Here is a 17,440-nt window from a genome sequence, read left to right as displayed (position 1 = left end):
GGAGATAGGACGGCTTACTATGCAGACTGCGCATGCGCACATGAGAAGTGGGGGGGGGTGCGGTGCGGTGCGGTGGGGTGGGGTAGGGTGGGGTGGTAGTGGAGAGGATTAACATGTAAAAGTAGTTTGGAGGGAGTGTCCAACAGAGCTCTGAAGTGGGAGCATTGTCGGCCTGGTAGTGATGTTTCTGGAGAAGGGGCCTCCCCGCCTGGTACTCCATTTCGTGGGTCAGGATGAGGCTGGTTCAGAGCGCATTAGAAAAACTACAAGGGTGGGGCTGGAGAGAAGGCTCAGCGGATAAGAGCACTGGCTGCTTGTCCGGATGTTTGAGTTCAATTCCCACCAACCACATGGTGGTGGCTCACAACCATCTAGAATGGGATCTGATGCCCTGTTCTGCCACTCAGACATACATGCAAACAGAGTGCTTATATACACAAGAAAATAAATAGAACAAACAACCAAACAAACACCAAACAAACAAAAACCCCAAACTACAGAGCTGGGTGGCAGCGGCAGCAGCAGTGGCACACGCCTTTAATCCCAGCACTCAGGGGGCAGAGGCAGGGGGATCTCTGTGAGTTTGAGGCCTGCTGGGTCTGCAAAGTGAGTCCAGGACAGCCAGGGTTGTTACACAGAGAAACCCTGTCTCGAAAAACAAAACAAAAACTACTAACTGGATCCATCTGTTGCTGTTAGAAGGAGCTGTCACAGGAGAAAAGCTTGTAATAACCATTACAAACACTCTCCTACTAAAACAAAATAACAAACAAATAAAACCCACTTCGTATGTTACATAGGCCCTTGCAGATAGTAGAGTGTTTACTCAGGCCATCAGAGCTGACTGTTGCTCTTTTGAAAGTAAAAATAAACACTTTAGCTCCCAGCCCGACTCCACAGTGACTGCTGGTGACCCAGGGACAACTAAGAAACTGCATTATCCTAATACAGTTCTAAGACGTTCCAGTGGGTCTGTATTCCATGCAGCCTACTGATACTAATTAGACTATATCTGCTACTTCTCCCGTCCCTCAAGGCTACTGATGGAGCCCACAGCCTGCTGCATATTAAAAACTGTACCTTCATCAATATAAATGCCTTTAGAAATCTGTCTCCGTCTACTTTACTGACCTCATCTCACACAACTCCTGTCTCTAAGATGTCCACATGCATCCTCATACATGTTTACTGCACATACAAAAATACACATCTAGATTGGTTTGGCCTGCAGGCACATCTGTGGGGGCTTGTCTTGATTTGGTTATATTGATTGACGTTGAAGACTCAACTCTCTGTGGATAGACAGCACTATCTCTTGAGATTCGGTCCCCACTGCACTAGAGTAGAGAAGTTTTCAAGCTGATAACCAAGATTAGCCATCACAACAGCTCTGCATCACTTCCTCAGAGACATTGTCCCTGGTCTCCTCCTTAGTGCAGCTCCCTTGCAGTGGCAAGTGCCTTTCTTACACGGGGCATGTCACACTCAGCCCTGCATTCATTTCTGTGGCTTTGGGTTAATACTCATCACCCTGGCACTGGTCAGGGAGGACCCAGCATCCTGCTTCCTAACTGCTGGGGAACCAGAGATGTGTTAGACTGTAGGGCTGTGACTGGTAGAGGAGCTGTGTATGCATGTGTGTGTAAGACCAACAATCATGTCAGCAAAATGTGGCTAAGTCTCTGTTCTCCGTGAGTGTGGGCCTGAGACAGGGTAGTAGTTGCTTGGGGTTCACTGAGGGGCTATCTCAGGCAAAGCTGCCAGGAGGAGGGGAAGCAGGTTGGGAATGGCGATCTAGCAAGGATGTGATCTCTTGTAGAAACTGCCAGGGGAAGGCAAGAACACAGCAAACCCTGAGGCAAAGAATAACACACACAAACACACACACATACAGACACACACACACACACACACACACACACACACACACACAGAGAGAGAGAGAGAGAGAGAGAGAGAGAGAGAGAGAGAGAGAGAGAGAGAGAGAGAGAATCCCTATATTTCTCAGTTTATCATTGGACCCACCTCCTCTACCACTTCTGGGCAGACGGGATTTAGAGGAGGGTAGGTAAAGGTGAGCAGCTGCAATGGGTTAGCTACTGAGATTCACACAGCTGGCATGGGGATTTGTGGATGGCACTGACGTAAAAATAAGGGCTTTCTAGGCCTGCCCCAGCTCCCAAATAATGACATGGAGACCTATTATTTTTATTAAAAGCTTTAGGCACCATAGCTGGGCAGACAGTGGGCTATTCTAACTTGTCTGTGCTGGCCTGGCCTACTTCTGCCCATGTGGCCTGTTACCTGTCATCTTAGCCTCACCGTAGCTGTTCCTTCGTCTGTGACTCCTCTCTGGTCCCCATCTGAGACCTTCTCCTTGGGCTCTGAAGTCCCACCTTATTCTCTCCTGCCCAGCTTTTAGGTGCTCAGCTCTTTATTTGACCAATCAGATGGAGAATAAACCACTGAGGCAGGAGATGCTTCATAAAAATGACAATGCCACAGTGCAGCTCTGTGGCAGCTTCCATGGTGTGGAAGATCCAGTCTCTCAGTTTGCTCTCTAGTGTTATCACAAAATGTGGGGTGTGGCACCATCCCTAAGTCCCAGCTAACCTGGGAGGCTGAGATGGGAGGGTCATTTGAGGCCATGCTGGGCAGGATAGCAAGACTCTATATTTTTGTTTTGTTTTGTTTTGTTTTAGAATGTATTGAAGGGCCAGGCGTGGTGGTGTACCCCTTTAATCCCAGCACTCAGGAAGCAGAGGAAGGCGGATCGCTGTGAGTTCAAGGTCAGCCAGGTCTACAAAGTGAGTCTAGGAGAGCCAGGGCTACAAAAACAAACAAACAAACAAACAAACAAAAACATGGAAGAATTCCAGTAATAAAGAAAAGCTAAATAATGAGATTAAACATAAGTGGAGGGAGGGAGCTAGGTGCAGAGCACATGCTTGTAACCCCAGCTAGTCAAGAGGAGGATTGCAAGGGATGCCAGTTTGAGCACTTGTTGCTTTTTCAGAGGACTGGAGTTCAAGTCCCAGCACTCACATTGGGTGGCTCATGGCTTCCTTAATCCAGCTTCAAGGCATCCAACACCCTCTTCAAGCCTCCACAGGCACTTTCAAGCACGTGTACACACATACATGCAGACACATGTGCATAAAAAATTTAAAGAAAAAGCAAAAAAAAAAAAAAAAAAAAGAAATTGCAAGACTTCATTAGCCTTGGGGTGCACACATGCATCAGGTGGGGGTGGATGGGTGCCTCCCTCTCTCTGGCTCTGGCAGTAGTAAGGGCCAGACATCTTTCATAGTGAGGAGCATGTTTCCTGGGCACCTGCCTGATGACATCCTGGATTGTGGTACCATCTCAGTCCTCGGTGCCCAGGAAGGCTGAAGATCTTTGCACTGTTGTCTCTGCCAGTAGCCCTGGATATGGATTTTCTGTGCTCTGAGCTCCATTCCAGACCGTCCTTACTTATCGATCCCTGGCTTGTTCCTGTGGGGAAGAGAGTTTCAGTAAGCTTGTACAGTTAGGGGCTGCTAGTTAAGATGGCTGGCTGCTCTTCCAGAGGGCCTGGGTTCGGGTCCCAACACCTACTTTGAGTGTCTCACAACTGCCTGTAACATTAGCTTCAGGGGATCTGATGCACTCTTCTGGCCTCCAAGGGTATGGGTGTACATGAGGACACACATACACATTAAAGAAAAGATAGTACACTCAGTTCTTATATATACATTTTTAATGCTTATTTCTATTTTCCGAGACAGGGTTTCTCTTTGTACTGGAACTCCATCTGTAGACCAGGCTGGCCTCAAACTCACAGAGTTCCACTGCCTACCACCTACCTCTGCCTTCTGAGTACTGGGATTAAAGATGTGTACCAACTGTCCCCCACTGGCAGTACACTCAATTCTTGTAGCCCCTTCCTTCCCTTGCCAATGACTCCCCTCTGCCTAGTCCCCCAAAGCTGCCGTGGGCCAGATTTCAGATGCTTCCAGTTACCTCTTTTCTTGGCAGCTCCTATCCAAAGCTTTGAACCGTGACCCCCATCTCTATTTAGTCGAGAAGAAGTTATGAACCAGATATTAATTTATCTCAATTCCTTGGGGGCATAAAGCACAACCCAGCCGCAGCTCATCAAACAAACAGACAAAATAAAAAGTTTTTTTGAACAGTGATCAGGTAGCTCAAAGCTGGCAGGAGACTGGAAATCCAGTCTTGAAATGGGATAGGTGCCAACAGAAACTGGTTAGCTATTTTATCTGAGAGTTAAAGTAGGGATGAGGGTGCTCCACGTCCTCGTTATTCCTCCTCCTCTTTCTCTTTGTCCTCCCCCTCCTTCTGGCTTTTTTTTTTAGACAAGTTTCTCTATGTCACCCTGGCTGTCCTGGTCTTGCTCTGTAGATCAGGCTGGCCCTGAACCCACAGAGATCCCCCTGCCTCTGCCTCCCCAAGTGCTGGGATTGCAGGTGTGTGCCAGTGTGTCTGCAAGGCCTCCTCTCTGATGCTGCGTCTCTGTCTGTGATTCAGGTACAGGGGCCAGTAGCTCACATAGTAGAACACTTCATCGCAGGATGCGTGGGGTTTTACTGTCCCACCAAAGTATAAGGGCAAAGATTAACTCCAAAACCAGTATCTAAGGTGCTGCTTTTCCAAAGAAGGGGTTTAAAACATGGTAAGCAACTAAAACACAAGTGGTCACTGCAGCTGCCTGTGGCGCCATCTGCCTGGCACAGCAAAGACAGAGCAGCTGTGTGGAGTGGACTCCTGGCCCAGTCTGCTGTGTACTGGCAGGGTCTGGACTCCAGCTCCCATCCCTGGGTCCTTGACAAGTTACCCGGAAAAGCCTCAAGAGCGCCGTCTAGGGTCTAAACGCTGCCACAGCTACTTAGAGAAGAGAACTCAAAAGGTTATTTACTGAATGAATCCCACCTGCCTGGGCCTCAGGTTACAGCACTAAGGCAGGTATCTGACTCCCTCCCACTGTATAAACGGTCTCACCTGTTCCCTGAGGGCATCCTCCTTAGCTTTAGCTGCCTGCCTGACACAGTGTCACCTGAGGGAGCCTCAGTTGAGGGATTGCCCAGATCAGATTGGCCTGATTGATGAGGGAGGGCCCAGCCCACTATGGGTGGTGCTATCCCTAAGAAATTGGACCTGGGCTAGCTGAGTGTAAGCCAGAGAGTGAGCCAGCAAGCAGAGTTCCTGTCTCAAGTTTGTGCCCTGATTTCCCTCAGTGATGGACTGTGACCAGGAAGCGTAAGTCAAACAAACCCTTCTCTCCTCTGAATTGCTTTTGGTCAGAATGTTTTATCATAGCAGCAGGGACAAAATTGGAAGGGGGGGGGGCCTCAATGTTCTCTTTTATTATTTATTTCTTTCATACTGGGGATTGAACGCAGGGCCTCACGTGCTAGAAAAGTGCCCTACACTGAGCTACATACAGCTTTGGCCCCATCAGAATTTTGGAAGGCATCAGTCCAGTGGCCTTCTTTCTTCACTTCTCAGTTCTGCTCCTTTTATCCTACACTTCATTTCCCTTTACCCACCAGTGCACTTCCGTTCTGGTTAATACTGACGGGCAACTTGGTAGGATCTAGAATTTCTGAGGACACAGACCTCTGGCCATGCATGTGAGGTGTTTCTAGGATGGATTAATTGAGGTGGGAAGACCAGCCCCAGATGTGGGTGACGATACTGCGCGGGCTGAGTGTCCTCGACTGGACAAGAAGGAAAAGGCAGGTTGAGCAGCATCATTCATCTTCCTCTGCTTCTTTCATGATGTAATGTGACACGGTGTGACAGCTGCCACTCCTGCGCTGTGGGCCAGGATAGACCCTTCCCTTCCTTCTTTCAGTTGCTTTTGTTAGAGCAATAGGAAAAGTTACTAATACCCTGAGGCAGCCAGTCTTCCATTTTTGCATATGAAAAAAATCCACACAGCCATGCGGCAGCGGTGGACACCTGTAATCCCAGGACTTGGGAGGCAGAGGCAGGTGGATCGCTGTGAGTTTGAGACCAGCCTGGTCTACAGAACTCTAGGACAGCTAGGGCTACATAGAGAGACCCTGTGTCAAAAAGGGTCTCAGATCTGGTTAAGTGTTATATGTATGTATATAATATGTTAGGTAGGTGTGTGTGTGTGTGTGTGTGTCTGTGTGTGTGTGTGTGTGATATCATGCTAAACTCCTGGCTTCCAAGTGCTGGATTTACAAGTATGAGCCACTGTGCCTGATTCTCATTCTAAATATTGAGCATTTGCTAGTAAGTCAGAGTCAATGCCAGATGACACCGGATTTTACAGTTGAAATGAGACAATTAAATGAATATACACATTAAGCTGTGGTGCTGCCCTTGAAGGCACGCATGAGAAATGTTAGAGTGGATGGCAGAAGGAGCTGACTTCTGCAGGTCGGGGAAGCTTCCCCGAGCTGACGGCTGAGCTGCTGTTTGCAAGGTGAGCGGATTGAAGTGGGTGGAGAGGGAAGAGCAGGAGAAACGCGCGTGCCCGCGCGCATGGTGGACGGAACTGGAGAGAGTGGCGGCCTGAAGGTGAGGAAGAGTTTGTGGTGTCCAGGACTGGACGACTCCAGTGCCTGTGTGAAGGGGAGGTGCGTGTCCAGTGGGACCCTGGGTTGTGGTGGGAGCTGAGTCGGCCTCTGAGGACATCCTTGGACGACTGAATGGGTTTCCACTGGCGCTTTGTGCAGGAAGGATTGAGGGGGAGAAAGGAGACCTTTAGGGAGGAGGAGGAAGGGAGGTTTCCATCAGTCAAGGCAGAAATGGAAATGGGGGAAGGTAGGTGGAAAGGTAGAAAGTCATTTGGCTTAGGAATCCAGAACTTGATAACCACCGGAAACGGAAGGCTTTTTGCATCAAAATGATCGGTGACTGTCATTCTCCCTCCAATAGTGGCCTCCTCACAAAGGTGGACCTAACCTCGGGCCTGTACCACCGTCACCGCCACCGCCACCCCCACCGCCACTGGGTGACTTTGCTTCCCCGGCAGGCCTGCAGTTCTCAGCTCTCCCGGGTGGTGGCAGCAAAAGGAAACTAGCTGGTCACTTTCCTGCTTGTCTAGCCTGGCTTCCCGTGCTGGGCCCTCGACTTCCTTGGGATATTCCCCTATTCCAATTTCTCTAAAAAGGACTTTCTGAGCGGTCTCGGCGGGCGGAGGGTGTGGCTTAACCAGGGAATGTGTCTCGGGGCAGAGTCAGTGATTTTTTTTGTGGCGGAGCCTCTCTCTTTATTTTTGGCTGTGGCCGGTTTGCACAGGCCCCCTGTGTGGCAGTGCTGTCCTTTCACAGCCAAGCCACTCACTGACCGGCGACCAGCGGGGCACATTCTTTCTTCACTGGCTCAGACCTGAGGGTCAAAGAATGAGACAGGCTGAGCCCAGGGGTTGCTGCTTGTGGGAGTAGTCCTGGGAACCCTGTTAAGAGTCTGAGCCTGGCTCAGACAGGCTCTGAAAGGCTGTTGGCAACCGGCTCAAATGTGTAAGCAAAAGACTTGAGATTCAGCAAGTAAGGTAAGGGGCGAAGTATGCAGGTACGCAGGTCCACCATGTATAAAAAGCCCAAATCCCCGAGGTCAGGTTTGAGGCCCTTGCTGAAGGAACAGACAGCAGAATCCAAGACCTCCCCCAGCTCCAGGGCTGGGTTCTGTAGACTAGTGTGCAGATCTGAACTTGCCATGTGCCAACCCCTGCAGGACATGCCTTCCTTCTCTGTCTGACGGGTCTTTTTCTTTTCCTCTGCTTCCTGCTTTTTTTTTTTTTTTTTTTTTTTAGTCACCAGGTCTCATATAGCCCAGGCTGACTTCAAACTCACTATAAACTTCTGATCTCTTGCCTCTACCTCCCGACTGCTGGGCTTATAGGTGTGCACATCTCATCTGGTTTATTCAGTACTAGGGGTTGAGCCTGGGGGATCTGTGCGTGCTGCATCTGTTGGGTTCAGCAAACGTGTGAGGAAGACGCGCGCGGTGCTTAGCTGTGTGAGTCAGCTCTACAGTACTGTAACGAGACACCTAAGAGAAAAGAGTTATTCTGGCTCATAATTCACAAGTTCCAGTCAGGGTTGTCAGTCCTGTGCTTTGAGCCTACGGTGGCACAGGACATAAAGGGGGTAGCATACGGCAGAGGAGGCCTATTCACCTCGCAGAACTGGGAAACCCAGAGAAGAAAGGAAAGAGTTGAAATCCCACAATCCACCTCCAGGGCGTACCCTGGGTACGCTTCCTTCCGTGAGGCAGCACCTTTTAAAGGTCCCACCATCCCCCAGCAACAGGCTGCTGTTTCTAACACGCAGACCTTTGAGGAGCATTTGGGACTAACACTATGGCAATAGCCCACCTGTCACTTAATCCAAATGCCCTGAGAGGACATCATGCCTTATGCTCACAGATACTGCTGACCTTTGAACCCTGACGCCCACACGTCATTTCTGACTGACCTTGTATATTCTTTCCATGTTTTGGTATCCTGGGTTTTCTGATACTGGCAAACATGATACGGCTTTAGGTCTATGGCCGCTTCTCCTTGCCACCAGCTTCCGTGCTCCAGCCGCCTTGAATAACTTGCAGCTCTTAGCCATCTACCTGTTCATCTGTCTATCTATCTATCTATCTATCTATCATCTATTAGTCTATCTATATATTATCTATCTTCTACTTACATATTTATTATCCATCTATAATCTATCTATCATCTATTTATTTACCCTCTATCCACCTATCTTCTATCTATTTATAATCTATCTTCTATTTATTTATTTAATATCTACCTATCTATCATCTATCTATCTTGCTATCTATCAATCTATCCTCTATCTACTGCTATCTATCCACCCCCCCCCATATCCATCTCTTACCCCCGCATCTTTGCTAATTGCTTCCATTACCTGAGATAGCTCTTGACGTAAGGCAGGGTTCTCCAGAGCAGCAGAACCAGAAAGGTGCATAGATAAATTAGAAAACGTCCCACAGTCTGCCATCTGCAGGCTAGTGACATAATTCAGTCGGAGTCCAAGGACCTGAGAACCAGGAAGACGGATGTTCAAGGGCAAGAAAATATGGTTGTTCCAACTCAAACACAATGAACATGCGTATAAACCATGATGGCGAATGTTACTTGTCAGCTTGACAAAATCTAGAAGTTGGGTGTGTATGTGGTTTGTGTGTGTGTGTGTGTGTTTGTGCATGTTTGTATGTGTGTGTGCCTGTATGTGTGCATGTGCGCTCACCTGTGAAAGATTGTCTTGATTGTGTTCACTGAGGGAAGGGCTGCCACTGTGGGGGAGCCATTCCCTGGCAGGGGTCCTGAGTTGTGTAACTGGAAAGAGAGAATGGAGCAAGCCATGCCATGCGTTCACCACACTCCGCTTCCTGCATGCAGATGCAATGTCACCAGCTGCCTTGACGTTTCTGGTGTGGGGGACCACGCCTCGAACTGTGAGCTGAAATAAACCTGTTCTCCTGTGAATTGAATTTTGTCAGGGTATTTTATCGCAGCAATAAGAAAAAGACTGAAGGCGCCCTTCCTCTGCCCTTCCTCTGCCCTTCCTCTGTCCTTCCTCTGCACTTCCTCTGCCCTTCCTCTGCCCTTCCTCTGCCCTTTTGTTTTACTCAGGACTTCAAGAGGTTTCCCCCTGCAGTGGTAAGGGCGGGTCTTCTTAAACTGCTGCGCTGATTGGCTAATCTCTTTTAGACACACACAAAGTAATGTCTTATCCGCTACTTGGACGTCCCTTGTCCCCTCAAACTGACACAGAAATTGTATCACAACTAAGCCACTCCCTGTGTTAATTTGGCACTCATGCTCAATGTCATCGCTTTAGGCATTCTTCACTTCCAAGTAAAGACATTAAAAAGTCATAGTCCCACCCAATCTGGCATGTTTATACTGCGTGCAATAGAAAATACATTCATCCTTCCTGGAAGAGAGGGTAAAGTCCTTGAGTGACGTTTATTGTGTCCAGGCACTATGGTGGAATATTAAAAACATTTCAATACTCACACAGAGTCAACCTTACCTTAAATTATATGGAAGGGGAATAGAAGGAGAAGGAAAAACAAAGATATTTGATAATATAAATGTAACTATACACAAGCATACTCATAACAAAAGAGTGGGGTGATGTGCATGTACATAGGGGTGGGGGTCCTGTGTCTGTGGTCCCAGCACTTAAGAGGAGGACTTCAGAGAATGGGAATTAAATCTGATCTATGACTATAAGAAAGGAGGAGGCCAGCCCGGGCTAGATGAGACCCTATCTCAACAAACACGAGAAAAAAAATAAAACAAACCTGGACTGAGTGTGAGCGTACACATCTGTAGTGCCAGCACCCAGGAAGCGGTGGCAGGGAGGATCACCATAGGTTTGAGGCCAGCCTGCACTGTATAATAATAAGACCATCTTAAAACAAAACCCAGAGGGGCTGGAGAGATGGTTAAGAGCACTGACTGTTCTTACAGCGGACTTGGATTCAATTCCTAGCACCCACGTGGATGTTCACAGCTGTCTACAAGGCTGGCTGCAAGGGACTCAACACCCTCTTCTGGCCTCCACTGGCACTGAACACACACGGCACACAAACATGCACGCAGGCAAAATACATGCACATAGAAAACAATCCTTAAAATACGAAACCCGTAGCTGGCTGCAGCGAGAAGGGTACATCTCTTAGACAGCCAGAAGAGCTTGTGGAGCACAGCTGTCCCAAATCAGTTGGCGCTTGAGGCAGCAAAGTGGGAAGGTTCAGGAGGTACCAGGGAATTGGAATTGCTAGGACTGACCAGAAATCCATTCTGGCTTCTGGCTTCAGCATGTGGAAGAATAGTTGTATTATACAGCATGATGGAGAACACCCGGCGAGCTGTACTTGAGAAAACATGTTAGTTTTGGATAAGTTGAATTCAAAGTACCTAGTGGTCTAGGGGGTAGAGAATTCAACAGATAGCACTTCTCTAGTGCATGGGCATATGCACACACAACACACACATACACACACATACACACATACACACACACACACATATACACATACACACATACACACACATACACACATACACACACACACATACACACATACACACATACACACACATACACACATACACACACACATACACACACATACACACATACACACACATACATACACATACACACATACACACATACACACACATACACACACACTCATACACACACACACATACACACACACATACACACATACACACACATACACACATACACACACACACATACACACACACACATACACACACACACATACACACACATACACACGTGAAGGAAATTTGATACATTCTATCTAGTCTATCTCATGGAAGAACCTAGAAGATGTTGTGTTAAGTAAAACAAGCCAGTCACAAAACCGACAAATATTACGCTATTCTATCTCCACTGAGAGAATCTACAGTGACCAAACTCACAGAAAGAAAAAAATAAAACGTTGGCTGCAAAGATGTGGAGAGGAGGGAGGTGGAGGAGGGGCTGCCTAGTGGTTATGTGTAGAAATTCAGTTTTGTAAGGTGAAGCGTTCTCAAGATGGATGGTGGTGATGGTTGCACATCAGTGAAAAGGCCACTAATGCCTTTAGAGTGTATACTAAAACTGGTTATTATTGGGGCTGATGAGATGGCTCGGCGGCTAAAGGAGCTTGCTGTGCAAACCTGGTGGTCTGAGTTCAACACCTGGAATATATGTAAAATAAAATAAATGGTTCTTGTTAGTTTTATTTTGTAGTGCCAGGGATCAAACGCAGAGCCCTTAACATTCTAGACAAGTGCTTCCCCACTGGACTTCACCGACAGTCTTAGTTACAGTTTTTAAAAGCCCCCCCCTCCCAAAGTGGTAAATTTTACCCATGACAATTTTATTACAGGGTCTCCAACAGTCAATGCTATTCTGGAACTTTCTATGTAGTTGAATTTGATGCTCCTGCCTCTGCTGAGTGATGAGATCACACATGTGTGCTACCACACCAGGCTGTATCACAATTTTTAAAACTAAAAACCAAATATATCCACAGACAACAATTACCAATATGGACGTTGTGGTCTCGTGTAGACAGACTAGAAGGGACAAGCTGAGGGCTGCAGGTCTGGCAGAGTCAGAGAAGACGAAGGAAGAAGCAAACAGCAGGGGTGCAAAGTGGGCAGGAGATCTCTAGCCTAGAGGTGTAGGGAGGAGTCAGAAGCTACAGTCCAGGCTAGAGTATAGGGCAGAGGGGGCACTGTGATTAGAGAGAGAGAGAGAGAGAGAGAGAGAGAGAGAGAGAGAGAGAGAGAGAGAGAGAGAGAGAGCGCTCATTCACAGCCTGGATAAATTCATCTTCAGGCAGAGTCGGGTAGAATCTAGACTGCAGTTAGATAAGCATCAGTGTGTACCAGGGAGCATGGGAAGTATGGTGGCCCTGAGTCCTGGCAGGCAGAGATAAGATGGTGAGAGAGAGAGGCAGCCAGACCTCAGGTGTCAGCAGGGTCCTGAAGGGAGTTTTGCAACTTGCTCTAATTTCGTGCCCACTCAGCATCCTTCTAGATGTATCCAGATGCCAACAGCCATGGGAACTTCCGGACCACCAGACAGTGATGGCAGGGGGAACGGGCCAACTCTAGTAGGCACACCGCCTCTTATGTTTGGTTTATTCAAGAAAGCATGCCAGACTCCAAAGAGCTCTGTCGAAAGTTTTTATGAGGCAGAGCTCGGGACAGTGAGCTGCTTGGAGGGGTCTTCTTCATTCTCAGCCTGTCCCCTATGGCTGAACACCCTTCTCTGACACCATGCACCCTGAGTGACCCCCTTTAGCTTTAGTTTGTTCTTTCCCACTGACCTGTGCACCCCCAGTGAGTGTCTTGTTTTAATAACTCTGCTTTCAGTGTGTTGTAGGTGCTCAGTAAATACTTATAAACCTGAAAATGGATGGAAAAGAAAGGTTGGATAATTGCTTAATGAATCATAGAACAGAAATTCACTTTTCTTTTCTTTTAAAAAATATGTATTTATTAATATGTATAAAGTTCTCTACCTGCAAGGCCAGAAGAGGGCATTAGATCTCATTATAGATGGTTGTGAGCTACCATGTGGTTGTTGGGAATTGAAATCAGGACCTCTGGACGAGCAGGTGGTGCTCTTAACCTCAGAACCATTTCTCCAGCCCTCCCCACTTTTTTTTTTCAAGACAGGGTCTCTCTGTGTGCACTTGCTTTGCAGACCAGGCTGGCCTCGAACTCACAGAGATTCACCTGCCTTTGCCCCCTGAGTGCTGGGATTAAACATTCAAACATTTCATTTATTTGCTTATTTTTCTTGTTTTCTTTTCTCTTTTACATATGTTTTATTTATTTATTTATTTATTTATTTATTTATTTATTTCAGTTGTTATAAAAACACACATGCGCACATGCACACACACACGTGCACACACACACACACATTTTGTATGGCTGAGGTTAGCCTTAAACTCGATGTGCAGTTAAGGATGGCGTGTCATTTTTTTTTTTCTAGATTGTAAATCCTTGGGAGTCGGGGACTGGGCCTTGCTTGTGTTTGTTGACAGAGTACGGCACAAAGATTCACACATAGCAGGTGTCAAAAATGTTGATTGGCAGAAGGAACAAATTTTATTTTATTTGTTATTGTATGTATATGGTTTGCACTGGTGTGCAAATGCTGGTGTGTATCAGAGGACAGTTTTCAGGAACCAGTTCTCTTCTGATATGCCTACCTCTGCTTCCTGTGTGTGGGGAATTGCAGTGGATGCCACCAACCTAGTTTATGCAGAACTAGGAACTGAGCCAGGAGCTTCATGCACCCAAGGCAAGCACTCTACCAACTGAGCTACCTCTTCAGCCCAGTTCCTGATCCATTTGAGGCTGAATCTCAAACTCCTGAGCATAAGTGATCCCCCTGCCTCAGTCTCCTGAGTGGCTAGATGCTGCCATGCACAGCCGAGTAAACAATATTTATTTGAATGTCTGTCAGTGCATTGCAAGGATGCTGGGTAAATGGATGTGGGACCTACCCTTAAATAGCTCATACGTGGGAGCTCATTGATCTCATCTTTCCTCTGGGAGTGTGTGTGAGAGTGAGAATGTGTGTGATTGTATGTAAGTGTACGTGTGAATGTGAGTGTGTGTGTGTGTAAGTGTACGTGAGAATGTGTGTGAATGTGTACGTGAGTGTATGTAAGTACATGTGAGAGTGTGTGAATGTGTGTGAGTGTGTGTGAGTGTGTGGGTGTGTTAGTGAGTGTGTGAATGTATGTGAGTGTGTGAGTATGTGCATGAGTATATGTGAGTGTGTATGTGGGTGTGAGTGTGAGAGGGTGTGTAGTGGGTGTGAATGTAGGTGAGTCTGTGTGAGTCTGTGTGTGAGTATGTGAGTGTGCATGTCTGTGTCAGAGTGTGATCGTATGTGTGTGAGTGTATATGATAGTGTGAGTGTATATAATAGTGAGTATATGAGTGTGATTGTTTGTGAGAGTGTGTGAGTATGATTCTGTGAGAGTGTGTGTGTTGGTTGGACCTGAGGCTTGAAATCAGAACCTCAGACACGCTGAGCACACGCTCTACCACGAAGCTCTATCTCCAGCCTCACCTTTCCTGCTTGGAAAAGAAGCAGTCACTATACTTGGCCTCTGTGCTCTCAAAATTACTTGTTCACACTCTGGCATACTGTATACAATACATCTTTGTTGAGTAGATGAATGCTCCTTTATCACAGAACTTAGTATATGATTCTTTTTCTGTGTTCATGTGAGTTGTGGTTTTGTTTTTTTTTTTTCTTTTCCTGTTTCAGATTGTGACCTCTTAGAAGCCTCACTCATGTTTGTTAATGGGATCTCATACAGCTTCGTACAGTGTAGGAGTCAAGATGTTGTTTGCCTAGAAGAATGGACTTCATTTTTAGTTGTTATTGTGTGCGTACAATGTGCATGTGTATAGGTGTGTGGGCCCTACAGTGCATGTGTGAGTTGATGCCCTCCTTCCACCTGGGTTCTTGGGGGTCACACTCAGGTTGTTAGCCACTTTTACCTCCTGAGTCATCTTACTGGCCCGGAGAGTGAATTTCTAATTAAGGCGTTGAGGTGAAAGCAATTCACACATTCTCCACCCCTCCCCCCCCCAGAAGTGGGGTATTTAAAGCTTGGAAGGGCACAGTTTTAGTCTCTTGCTTTGGTTGTTTTTTTAGGGACTTGGGAAATGGAGAGGGAGACTTACTTTTATTTTCTTCCCTTCAATAGAAATTTCATCAGAAAACGGTGAAAAAAAAAATCCATTTCTTGTTACTGGTTTCCTATGGGTCTGAATGCTTCTGCAGCACCCTTGTCGGTTTGCTGTAGCAACCAGGCTGCCCTTGCACCAGGTACAGGGTCCTGGGTGGGCACGGGGAGCACAGCACAGCACTGAGCTCTCTCACAGAGGCCTGTGACTGCGCTGGCATGTTACATGTACTGTAGCATGTACATGAGACATGTAGCATGTCTCAGGGCAGCCCTGTTGATAGAGACCTGACAGCTGTTAACAACACAGTTATGTCCTTGGGTGGGGAGAGGGAGGTTGGCTGAGCTTTGAGAGTTCTCCAAGGAGGGTATAAGGTTGATTTATTCACATGTGCACCCAGGGGAGGGCCCCTAGTGTAGCTTATCTGGCTTCTGGTAGTCTCTGGATTTTACTCTGATAGCCCCCCTTCACCAGCCTGCCTCCCTCCCCTCCACCACCCTCACTGCCCTCACCACCACCATCACTAGGAGACAGGATCTTAAGTAGCCCAGGCTGACCTCCAACTCATTATGTAGACCAGGATTGCCTTGAACTTTTGATCCCCTTGCCCTGGCCTTCACTACACCCAGTTGTATGCAGTGCTAGGACCAAACCTAGGGCTCCATGCACGCTAGGCAAGCACTCGACTGGCTGAGCCATATCCCCAACCTGGTTCTCCTGGTTCTCCTGTTCAAGGAAGTGTGTTCCTCTCAAGCACCGTTGGCCTGGCAGCTCTGAGATGGGTTGAGGAAGGATGGGTGCTGTCTTTGACCTTTCTTGATTAGACGGAGCTTATCAAGAAACAGAACTGCAACCTCTGTACCACGTGTGGTTTTGTTTTTTCGTTTGTTGTTTGTTTTGTTGCTGTTGGGATTTGTTTGTTCGTTTTGAGACGGGGGTTTGTCTTTGTAGCCTTGGCAGTCCTGGAACTCATTTTGTCGACCAGGGTGGCCACAAATTCAGATCCACCTGCCTCTGGCTCCCTAGTGGTAGGATGGATGGCGTGTACCACCACTAAGACCCTAGTATGGCTGGCATCTTTTCAGAGGCTCTGGACACCGACTTAGGTGACTGTGCTTGTTGGTTGCAAAACTGGTTGGATGGGAGCAGAGACAGCCCCTCCCACTTGCTCCTGGGTTGGATCTGCACAGGATGGATGGCTCTGTTCTCTGCGGAGACTCACTGTTCACCTTCGCCTTTACCTACCCTGGTAACAAGGTACTTTTAGCACAGGCTCTTACTTCCTGTCTGCTTTGACTGGGTAGCAAGGTGCAGCAGTCCAAGGCCCACCCCCAGGCCCCCAGCCATGGTTACCATGGTTACCACCGGCCATGGCTCCTTCCAGGTGTTCCAGCTTTGAACTCCAACCCCATAAACGCTTTGGAAAAAGCATGCGCTTTCCTGAGCTATAGCCTGATTTCTCTTGGACTGGTCTAATTTCTTTCCTGTGCTCCCTTAGATGGGGCGTGAGCGCGGTCCAAAAGGATATTCCAGAAAGGGTTGGGGATATAGCTCCATGGTAGAGACCCTGCCTAGCATATGCAAAGGCCTGGGTTCAACCCCCAGATCTGTAAACCAAAACTAAAGCGTATTGTAATTATTCCAAAGCCAAAGGAGCTAGTTTACTTTCTGGCTTTTTTTTTTTCTGCTCTCCATTGTGTATAAATTCTAAATTCCTAGCCTCCAACAAGGCAAGTTTATAAGCTGTTATTAGTTATCAGTACTGTGGAAGCCTCCTGTTCAGAAGGTTTTTCTGGTAAAAGAAGAAGGAATTTCGTTATTTGAGAAGATTTCAGGAATACTTTGTTTCTCTCTGTTCTGAACGTTTCTCTTCTTGTTCTCCCACTGCCTCCCTTGAGCCCTGCCAGATGCGGTTTCTCCCCAGCTTTGAAAGGCTGTGTTTCATTTGCCGTTCTGCTAGCGGTTATTAATTCTAGGTGTGGGAATGTGGGCTTTCGTTATGGTATTGTTTACACTTTTTTCCCCCTGTAACTTGTATATTTATCAGACCAGGGAGTGAATGGCTCCCGCCCTTCTTCCTGGGGCTGGCTGGTGGTTTTGTGCTATCTCGGTTCCCAAGCTGTTAGCCGGCCCACACTGTTTCCTTTGTGCTCGGCCAGATCTCAGTGTTCCAGGGCACAGTTT

General features: G+C 47.4%; 1 long non-coding RNA gene across 1 annotated transcript in view; it reads left to right on the top strand.

Annotated features, from left to right (window-relative positions):
* Positions 1–5,136: 5,136 nt before the first annotated feature.
* Positions 5,137–17,440, top strand: part of LOC311597570 — a 56,953-nt gene continuing 44,649 nt past the window's right edge. The window contains exon 1 of the long non-coding RNA XR_014779265.1: positions 5,137–5,259. This is a non-coding gene — a long non-coding RNA (uncharacterized lncRNA). The remainder of the gene's footprint in view (positions 5,260–17,440) is intronic.

The sequence above is a fragment of the Acomys minous genome, assembly GCF_964271855.1.
Source record: "Acomys minous genome assembly, chromosome: 1".
Lineage (NCBI taxonomy): Eukaryota > Metazoa > Chordata > Mammalia > Rodentia > Muridae > Acomys > Acomys minous.
Note: the sequence above shows the minus strand (reverse complement) of the source record. Positions and strands in the feature narration are given on the sequence as shown.